This window comes from Leptonychotes weddellii, chromosome 4 (assembly GCF_054177405.1).
Source record: "Leptonychotes weddellii isolate Sample4059 chromosome 4, ASM5417740v2, whole genome shotgun sequence".
NCBI classification, from domain to species: domain Eukaryota; kingdom Metazoa; phylum Chordata; class Mammalia; order Carnivora; family Phocidae; genus Leptonychotes; species Leptonychotes weddellii.
In genome coordinates, this window is record NC_138372.1 from 103,621,843 (window position 1) to 103,632,739 (window position 10,897).

The window sequence follows — 10,897 nt, forward strand, 5'->3', positions numbered from 1 at the left end:
AAAAAAAAAAATTGAAGCCGGAAGTGTAAGGACCAAAGTTAAGTGACACAGTGACATAGTAAACTGAAGAGCCAGACACTGTTTCACACTACTTCACCCTGAGGTGAGGGGGATGGAAGGGCAGTGAGTAAGTTCTTCAAGATTTTTCCAGATTCTTCTCAAGTTAATTTACATATCTGGGACAAAAAGGGGAACTGAAAATCAAAACAGCCAGGAATTTCACTGTAGAGACCTCAAAAGCAGACACCTAAAAAATAATAAGTAGGATGTCATCTTAGCCTTTGTCAGACTCTGTCACTTGTTATTTCCCCAATATGGGACTGAGCCCTAGTGGCTTCCATGGCTCAAGGGAAATTTTCTCTCTGAGAATTTGATCAGGGCTTCCCCTATCAGGTAATCAAAGTAATTAAATAATAAATAGTATAACTTTTGCCTACCAGTTTGGCATAATTTTAAGATTGCTAATGGTAGTATTGGTAATGCACGGAACAGCACGCTCTCAGGCTATGATGGCAGCCGTGGAAGATCAGTTGCAAAAGGGGGTAATTTGGTAATATGTAATCAGTTTTTTAATATGCATACCCTCTACCCAACAATCTTACTTCTGTCAATTTATCCTAAGGAAATAAGTGGAAAGGCATACAAAGCTTAATGTACAAATATGTTCATGATGGCATTATTCACAACAGGGAAAAAATGGAAAGTATCTTTTTTCAATTCTCAGTAGAAAATTCATTAAATACATTAGGGTAAAGCCATGCAGTGGAATGCTGCTATATGGATTTAAAAATAATCATGAAGACCAATATTCATTATAAAGAAAAATGCCCACAATATGTTACATTTAATAAAAAAAGATTACAATATAGTATGTGTACAATCATATTTTTTATATATGCATAGAAAAAATGTGGAAGGGCACTCATCAAAATGTTAATAAGATTTCTCTCTGGATGGAGGTAATTTTCATTTTTGCTTTACACCTTTTGTATTGTCTAGATTTATTCCTACTAATGCGTTATTTTTATTACAAGAAAAAAAATAAAGTGATGTTTATTTTGAGAAACTGTCTAGTAAAGGAAAAATAAAAATGAAAAAAAAATTAAGAACAAAAAATACTTCCAAGGCAAAGATACTGATGAACTTGGCTTGGGTTGGCATCTCAGCTGGGTCAGTGGCCTCCAGCCACTGGATTCCTACACTGTGGAGAGGAGGAATTCGCTGTGAGCCAGGCAGTCACTCCAATTTTTGTATATTATGCCATTTCAGCAAGTTTATTGACAAACATCCTGAGGGCAATTCTTAGGCCTCTAGCTTTAGATCGGAAATTCTAACTGTGGCTACACATTGGAAACACTTAGAGAAGCTAAAAAAAGAAGAAAAAAATTCCTACCGCCACTATCCCACCTCCACCAAGATTCTGTTGTTGGTGGGTAAGGCCCAGACATCTTATATTTTAAACACTCCAGGTGATTCTAATATACAACCAGGGTTGAGAAATAACGGTCTAGGCCCAGATTGAGAATTTTTTGCTCTGGAATTAGCGTCTATGTGATTTAGAACCAAGGTTCTCAAACACGGGGCACAAGTTAGAAATGCAGATTCCTTGGCTTCAACTCAGACATTCCAATTTAGTAGGTTTGGGGTGGGGCCCAGGATTCTGAATTTTTTACAGGTATATCCCAGGTGATTCCAGCAAAAGTGATAGAAGAGCTTCTGGGCTTAAAATAAACAAACCAACAAACAAATAAAAAGCCTTCTAACAAAGGATTGCACATTTTACAAGATACTTAGAATAAAAGGTTTGGCATGCTTCTAGTTAGGACTTAAAAAACACAAGGCCATCAGAAGTATTTCTGCCAAGAAACCTAATACTGGAAAGTATTTAGATTTCAAGAATTTACTTCTACAGAGATTAAACAACACTGATATAGAGTGACGCAGGATGGAAGATTTTTATTATTTTATTTTATTTTATTTTATTTTATTTTATTTTATTTACTATTCAAGTGCATAATTTAAGGCTACTAGAGCAAGCTGCCCCCAGAACAGCAGTGTGACGTTGGGAAAGAGTCACTACTCACCACAGTACTGCCCTCTGGCATGAAGAAAATCACTTCCTTCTTCCTGCTACTCAGAGAACACTGGCTTTCCCTTTTTCAGAATTTTCTTCCCTCAACTTCAGAAATCTGAGAAGCTAAGAAAGAAAGCAACACTCCTATGATCTAATGGGAAAATCAAAAAAATGCTTTGAAATGGATAAGGAGTAAGTTAGAAACTCAATTCTTGGAAAAGTCTTCTTTCAGAATCTCTCAATTTGGGGGGAAAAATAATTAAAAGAAAAAATTATGGAATAATGGCTCCCCAGTACAGTCCATTCTACCAAGTTCCTATTAGGTTCAAAAGATTTAAGATTGGTAACCGTGATAAACCACACATATTCACCCTGTAGGTGGTAAATAAATGGAACAGTAGTCCATGATGACAGAGCCACATTTCTCCTTTCTTCCCCTATTCTTAGGTATAAATAAATCCCAAAGCCAAAGAGTCGAGATGGCAGAAGAGAAAGTGAAGACCTAACAAAAGTAGAATAGGAAGCCATGTAGCTCTGACACGTAAAAGAATTCTGGACCTCTGGGGCTCTCCGAGGCTTGGAGAAGGACTATCCTCTTCAGCCAGTTGCCTTTTGCTCACAAAGCACCTCTGATGGGGGCAGACCAGAAGGTAGATGAGGGCAATAGGAGAGGAAGCCAGGGGCAAGCTGCTCAGAACTGGCTCTAGAACTCTCGGATCTTTCTGACGTATCCAGCCCATTTCCCCAGAATAGCAAAAGATAGAAACTTAGCAGATGTTCTGTGGAAGAATCTAAATTATGCATTTGCTGGACTCCCATTGTGCTATCTCTGAAAGCGATGCTTAGATTCAGGAGGAAATCATTGGATTTCAAGGGCAAGTATTGAGAAAGGATTTATTTGAATCACAGTTACTAGATATGTGTTCATTATCCAAGCACTGGCCAAAGCTAAAGAGGTCAAGGCAAGAATGAGGATTATGTTTATCTCCACTTACATTCTTCCCGGCCTAATTACCCCCAACATCTTGAAAAGAAAATCAAGAAAAAATGTTTCTGTTTCACTCTTTCTCAACAGCACATCCCCACCCATCATTCGATCTACCTGAGAACAGACAGCATTCTGTAGAGGCTCCAAAAGAGACTTTGGAATATCAACCATTTTCTAGATGAGAGAATCTGAGATGATAGAAAATATGTATATTGGCATCTGTCCCTGGTTCCTGGTGCAGAGCTCCTAAAACCCTTGTAATTTCCTAAGAGTACTAGAAGCAACTTTTATTCTAATGAAGTGACTCTGGTTGGGCCCCTGGATGGCTCCTGGCTGGGGGCTGGTCACTAGAAAGACCAAGCCATGATTAGAAGCTTGCTATTTTCAGCCCTGTCCCCTGTCCTTCAGAGAGGGAGAGAGGCTGGAAATGGAGTTGATAATTGATTATGCCTCCATGAGGAAGCCTCCATCAAATCTCAACAGTATGGGCTTCAGAGAGCTGCCAGATTTCTGAACACATCCACACCTGAGGATGACACTCCCCAACTCCACAAGGACAGAGCCTCCTGCACTCAGGACCCTCCCAGACTTCCCCCTACATATCTCTTCATGTGGCTACTCATCTGTATCCTTTATCACATGTTTAATAAACTGCTAAACGTAAGTAAGTGTTTCCCTGAGTTTTGGGAGCCACTGTAGCAAATTCATTAAACTCAAGGAGGGGATCTTGGGAACCTCGGGTTTGCAGCCAAGTCGGGCAGAAGTTGTGGGTGACCTGGGTGCCTGCTGCTTGTGATTGGCATCTGGAGTGGGGTGGGAGCAGTTCTGTGGGCCTGAGACCTTAACCTGTGGGATCCACACTATCTCTGGGTGGGTAGTGTGAGAATTGGGTTAAGTTGTAGGACACCCAGCTGGTGTGGCAGAGAATTGCTTGGTGGGGGGAAACAGCCACACATTTGGTGATTAGAGTAAAGAGTGGCTGCAGTGTGAGAAGAAAGGAGCCACCCAGGGGGCACCACTAGAGTTGTTTTCTTACACAGGGCACAATAGCTGTTCTCTTGGAGAACTTTCCTAATGTTTTCTGGTATCACTCAGTCCCTCGTGAAGAAAGCACTTCACTGAAGGGCCATGAATGTTTTCCATGGCAGGGCAGAGCAGAGCTTAACCTAAAAGTCAGTCCCCATGGCATACAAATGCTCCTTTCCCTGATGGAATGAGGAGCAAGAAGGTTGTGTTTAGACTTACTGTCCCTGTGCAGTCCCCCCCGCTCATCCTTGCTCACTGCCACAAACGTTTTGTCCCCACTGCACTCCAGCTCTGCAGCACGACGCTGATGGAATAAGCTGCAACTCCAGAGCTGGCTGCTTTGCATTCCTCATAAACCAAAGGACTCAAACACCAAATTTAAACCCCCAAAATAGTAACATCAGTTTGACACTGCAAATCGTGTTGGACTTTTTCCTGGTCTCTTCTTTTCTTTTAGAAAGTCATGACAACCCATCTGGACTGATAATGAGGCCATGCGTCCTTGTGGTTAGATGTCTAACAGGTGAGTCCCTCACAGTCCTGGGCTCAAATTCCAACTCTGCTACTTCTAGTGTGTGATCTTGGGGAAATTGCCTATCCTCAGTCAATCTCAAGTCCCGCATCTGTAAAAGGGGGATGTGAACAAATGGCAGCAGTTTCAGTATTTAAATAAGATCACACATGCTAAACTATTGTCATGGCACCTAGAATGTCAAAACTGCTTAATAAATCCCAGAGACAGGCAGCCACTGTCAACCCAGAGCTGGTCACCGAGGGCGCGGGGGGCTCAATCAACAGACCTTCTTCTCCTTCCACTCCCCAGTCTCCTGACAGAGTCCATTGGCCAAACCCCACCAGAAGCCAGAGGGCAAGGGCTTAGCTTGCCAAAGCAGACAGCAGGTAGAGAAGGTGGAGTGTGCATCCTCAGGGACAAATGGGGCATGTGAACAGAGGTGGTGGGACTCTCCTTGACAGATGCAAGGGACCCTCCTTTACTGAACCATGAGGAGAGCAAGATGTCTGAGTAGAGATGGAGATGTTTATGGGTGGCGGGTGGAGAGAGCTAAGGGAGTTCTAGCATGAGGGTAATGATTTTTATTTCCTCAGTAAAGTTCATGGAGACCACTAATTATGAGGCTGAAGACATTATAGCAGGGATTTTGAGAAATGAGGGGAAAGTTGGGGATCATCTTGGGATAGCCGTGAAGAACTTATATAAAAGATCTTCAGGCAATGTTTAGGGTCTTAATGATGTTAGAGATTACTAACCCAAATTTCCATGGAGTTTTTAATGTTCAGTGGGCTGGGGACATAAGTAGAGATGTTGAATGATGGGCTAGATGGGGAAATGCTTAAGCAGAAAGAAGCTGATGGATTGGCGGGAAGGGGAAAAGTGAAGAACTTTGAGATTTTCATGAAGTAAAAGTAGCAGTCAGGAGAAAGAATGTGAGATAGACAACAGGATAATGTGATCAAGGTATGAAAGAGTAGAATATAGGAGTAAAAGGTAAATATCTTCTAGATCAGGCAAGAACTAGGGTGGTCATCAGAGCAGCTGGCTAAGGGAGAGGTGGAGGTGAAGGTCATCAAAGTTAAAGAAGTTGTATCAGCTAAGATAGCAGCCCCAAACTGCACCAAGTGCTGAGATGCCACAGCAAATTCACAGGGTGCCATGCTCAAGGCAAGCACAGAGATGCCGGACGTCTTTCAGACACCATGTGAGCTATTAGCTTAAAATAGTTCACAGTTCCAACATCAGATCACACTACTTACATTCAGCGACATCATATCTCTGCAAGGGTGAGTTCGCCACAATTGTAGAGACAGAAAGCAAAACCACTCAAAGACCAATGTGAACAGGAAATGAGGGCACCATCTGATTCCAGTATCCAATCTGATTCCAAGGTCTGAGATGTTACGCATCACCCAACACACACTGCATTAGGAAGTAGTTGTGTTATTTAAGAATAAAATTAAAATAGTATTTTTTCTTTCAATTTATGTGTAGTATTTTTTTCAAGTGGCTAAGTTGTTCAAGAATGACTACATATTAGTTTGTTTAGACCTAACTATTCAATGAGTGGGATTGTTAGGTATTTCTTTTGGACTCAATGCACCATAAAAAAATGTATTAAGATGCTAAGGGTGTCCTGGGCGCCTGGGTGGCTCAGTTGGTTAAGCGACTGCCTTCAGCTCAGGTCATGATCCTGGAGTCCCGGGATCGAGTCCCACATCAGGCTCCCTGCTCAGCGGGGGGTCTGCTTCTCCCTCTGACCCTCTTCCCTCTCTTGCTATCTGTCTCTCATTCTCTCTCTCTCAAATAAATAAATAAAATCTTAAAAAAAAAAAAAGATGCTAAGGGTGTCCTGACTTGGGCAAGTTTGAGAACCTCAGAGGTAACATGTTTTCTGCTACATTCAAAAGAAAATCTTGTCCTTTTCAACAAATGGTGCTGGGAAAACTGGATATCAACATGCAAAAGAATGAAGTTGGACCTGTACCTTACACAATATGCAAAAATTAACTCCAAATGGATTAAAGACCTAAAGGTAAAAACTAAAACCATAAAACCTTTAGAAGAAAACAGAGGAAAACTTCATTTGGACATTGGATTTGGCGATGATTTCTTGTATATGACTCCAAAAGCAAATACAACAAAAGAAAAATAAGATAAATTGAATTTGTTCAAAATTTAAAACTTTTGCACCTTAAAGGACACTAACATGAGAGTGAAAAGGAGACCCATAGAAAGGGAGAAAATATTTGCAAATACATCTGATAAAGGATTAATATCTAGAATACATATAGAACTCCTAAAACTCAAAACAACAAAAACAAACACCCCAATTCAAAAATGAACAAAGGACTTGTTAGACATTTCTCCAAAGAAGATATGCAAATGGCCAATAAGCACATGAAAAGATGCTCAACATCACTAATCATTCAGACAGTATAAATCAAAACCATAAGACACTACTTCATGCCCAATAGGATGGCAACTATCAAAAAAAACATAAATAGAGATTTTTAGGCGGCTCAGTTGGTTAAGCGTCTGCCTTTGGCTCAGGTCATGATCCCAGGGTCCTGGGATTGAGCCCCACATTGGGCTCCCTGCCAAGCAGGGAGTCTGCTTCTCCCTCTCCCTCTGCCTGCCACTCCCCCTGCTTATGCATTCTCTGTCTCTGTCAAATAAATAAATAAAATCTTAAAAAAAAAAAACATAAATAGGGAGGCCTGGGTGGTTCAGTCGGTTAAGCGTCTGCTTTCAGCTCAGGTCATGATCTCAGGGTCCTGGGATTGAGTCCCGCATTGGGCTCCTTGCTCAGCAGGAAGCCTGCTTCTCCCTCTGCCTGCCGTTCCCCCTGCTTGTGCTCTCTCTCTCTCTCTGACAAATAAATAAAATCTTTTTAAAAACATAAATAATTAGGCCTCCTGCTCCTCCCACCGCCATCCTGAGTCACTGCCTGCACAGCTCCGACCGCCTGGCTCCCCGTGCTAGCCACCGATATTTGGAGTTCTTACAACATGGCAGACGTTGACAACAAAGAACAGTCTGAACTTGATCAAGATTTGGAAGATGTTGAAGAAGTAGAAGAAGAAGAAACTGGTGAAGAAACAAAAATCAAAGCGCGTCAGCTGACTGTTCAGATGATGCAAAATCCTCAGATTTTTGCAGCCCTTCAAGAAAGACTTGATGGTCTGGTAGAAACACCAACAGGATACACTGAAAGCTTGCCTAGGGTAGTTAAAAGATGAGTGAATGCTCTCAAAAATCTTCAAGTTAAATGTGCACAGATAGAAGCCAAATTCTATGAGGAAGTTCATGGTCTGAAAATATGCTGTTCTCTATCAGCCTCTATTTGATAAGCGATTTGAGATCATTAATGCAATTTATGAACCTACGGAAGAAGAATGTGAATGGAAACCAGATGAGGAGGATGAAATTTTGGAGGAGCTGAAAGAAAAAGCCAAGATTGAAGATGAAAAAAAGGATGAAGGAAAAGAAGACCCCAAGGGAATTCCTGAATTCTGGTTGACTGTTTTAAGAACGTTGACTTGCTCATTGATATGGTTAAGGAACATGATGAACCTATTTTGAAGCACTTGAAAGATATTAAAGTGAAGTTCTCAGATGCTGGCCAGCCCATGAGTTTTGTCTTAGAATTTCACTTTGAACCCAATGAATATTTCACAAATGAAGTGTTGACAAAGACATATGGGATGAGGTCAGAACCAGATGATTCTGATCCCTTTTCTTTCGATGGGCCAGAAATTATGGGTTGTACAGGGTGCCAGGTAGATTGGAAAAAAGGAAAGAATGTCACTTTGAAAACCATTAAGAAGAAGCAGAAACACAAGGGATGTGGGACAGTTTGTACTGTGACCAAAACAGTTTCCAGTGACTCTTTCTTTAATTTTTTTGCCTCTCCTGAAGTTCCTGAGAGTGGAGATCTGGATGATGCTGCTGAAGCTATCCTTGCTGCAGACTTTGAAATTGGTCACTTCTTACGTGAGCGTATAATCCCAAGATCAGTGTTATACTTTACTGGAGAAACTATCGAAGATGATGATGATGATTATGATGAAGAAGGTGAAGAAGCAGATGAGGAAGGGGAAGAAGAAAGAGATGAGGAAAATGATCCAGACTATGACTCAAAGAAGGATCAAAACCCAGCAGAGTGCAAGCAGCAGTGAAGCAGGATGGTTTACCTTCTGCTCCCCTGGAAAAGATGACTTTACATCATTTGACAAGCCTATTTCAAGTTTCTTTGTCGTTATTGTTTGTTTGCTTTTTTTTGTTTTTGCAGCCTCAAATAAAAATGTCAAATATAATTTTAAAAAAATAATTATTGGCAAGGATATAGAGAAATTGGAACCTTTGGGCATTGCTGCGAGGAAAGTAAAATGGTACAAGCACCTAGAAAAAATTATTGTAGCTCCTCAAAAAAGTAAACATAATATCATGTATATAATCCACGAATTACACTTCTAGGTATACCCAAAAGTAGTGAAAGCAGAACTTGAATAGGTATTTGTACATCAGTGTTCATAGCAACATCTCGTAATAGCCAAAAGAATGAAACAACCCAAACGTCCATGGCTGGATGAATGGATAAACAAAATGCAGTGTATATACACACAGTGGAATGTTACACAGCCTGTAAAAGGAATGAAGTTCTAATACATGCTACAACATGAATAAAACTTGAAAACATTATGTGAAATGACATAAACCAGACACAAAAGAATATTGAATGATTTCACTTATATGCAGTACCTATGCAGTGAAACTCACAGAGACAGAAAGTAAAGCAGTGGTCACCAGGGGCTGGGGGGGGCAGGGGGGTGGAGTTTAATGGGTACAGAGTTTCAGTTTGAGATGTCTAAGAAGTTATAGAAATGGGTAGTGGTGATGGTTGCCCAACAATGTGAATTATACACTCAAGAAAGGTTCAAATGGCATGTTTTATATATGTTTCCCACAATTTTAGTTTAAAAACTTAAAAAAAAAAATCATAGGATACGCTATTTGACAACCATAACAGTAATAAATGATTTAGGCATCAATGGATGCTAATACTGGTGGGTGAAAATATGATGGAGAACAGGAAACTTAGAGTATCAAGGTACCTCCCTTCTATTAATTGTAGAAGGAAAACAGTGACTTTTAGAGTGGAGAAACCAGGCACCTTAACCAAGTGATCAAGTTCACTTCACCAGTATTAGAGGTAGTGGACCCTCTGGGCCTCCTGACAGCTTCACCAGGAAGAACACAACAGCACTTCATTTCAGCAGTGCTCCTGCCAAAAATGCGTAGCCTAAATCTAATGATGAGGAAATATCATGGTAAAAGATACCACAATGAAGAAGGAAATTTCCAGTTCAACTGGCTTACAACAAGGAAGATTTTTTTCTTTCACCAGGAGGCAGAATGGCCCCAGGCTTAGCTAATCTAGCATTTCAGATTTGTTTTTGTCTCTTGACATTTTTCACTCTGCCATCATTAGCCTAGTTTAGCTCCCCTGTGGTTGCAAGAATGGCCGTGGCTCCCGTGTTATGTTCCAGACGTAGCAATGGGCAACAGAGACAAGAAGCTATCTCTTCTCATACTTCTCACTTTTAATCAGCGAGGAGAAGATTTCTTAGAAGACCCCACTATAGTTACCCTCCTGGGTCTTTGACCCAAACTGGGTCACATGCGAACCCCAAACACATCTCTGGCAAGGGGAAAGGACTGGACTATTCAGCAACTCTGTGGGTGTCTTGTGGGGAAGTGTGGCCACTCAAACCAAAGTGGGGCTCTTCGGCAAGGAAGAAACAGGAATGGCTGTTTCAGGGTGAATGGTGGACCTCCAGGGTCAAGGCCAGCTGCAACTTAGAATATTAGATGATTCATTAATCAGGTAGGGGACCAAGAGTCACCATGGGGGAAGGTTAGGGGAGAGGAAATTGTAAATTACATCTGGAGGTCGGTAGACAGCAGTAGCAAAGACACATGAATGATGTTGTAAGCAGAAGATATAGATCTGAAAAGCGGCTCTTTTTGTTGGTTAAAATGGGCAACTAAGGGTATTGAAGTGGTAGCAGGCATGCAATGTGAAGTGCATGAAGAATCCTGTAACCCACCTTTTTCGTAAAAACTAACATCTTTAGTGTTAGTGAGTAGGAATGGGAAATGAGAGAATACATGCTCAAATAATGGGACTTGGGTAAATGAGGAAAAATAAAGTTTTTCCAGGAGAAAATGGATGGACTATGTCTTTTATGTAATTATCTTTTTAGTGCTTTAAAAACAAAAACATTCTCTG

At 40.9% G+C, this 10,897-nt stretch overlaps 1 pseudogene; it reads left to right on the forward strand.

Annotated features, from left to right (window-relative positions):
• Positions 1-7,521: 7,521 nt before the first annotated feature.
• Positions 7,522-8,784, forward strand: LOC102746797 (nucleosome assembly protein 1-like 1 pseudogene; annotated as a pseudogene).
• The last annotated feature ends 2,113 nt before the right edge of the window (positions 8,785-10,897 follow it).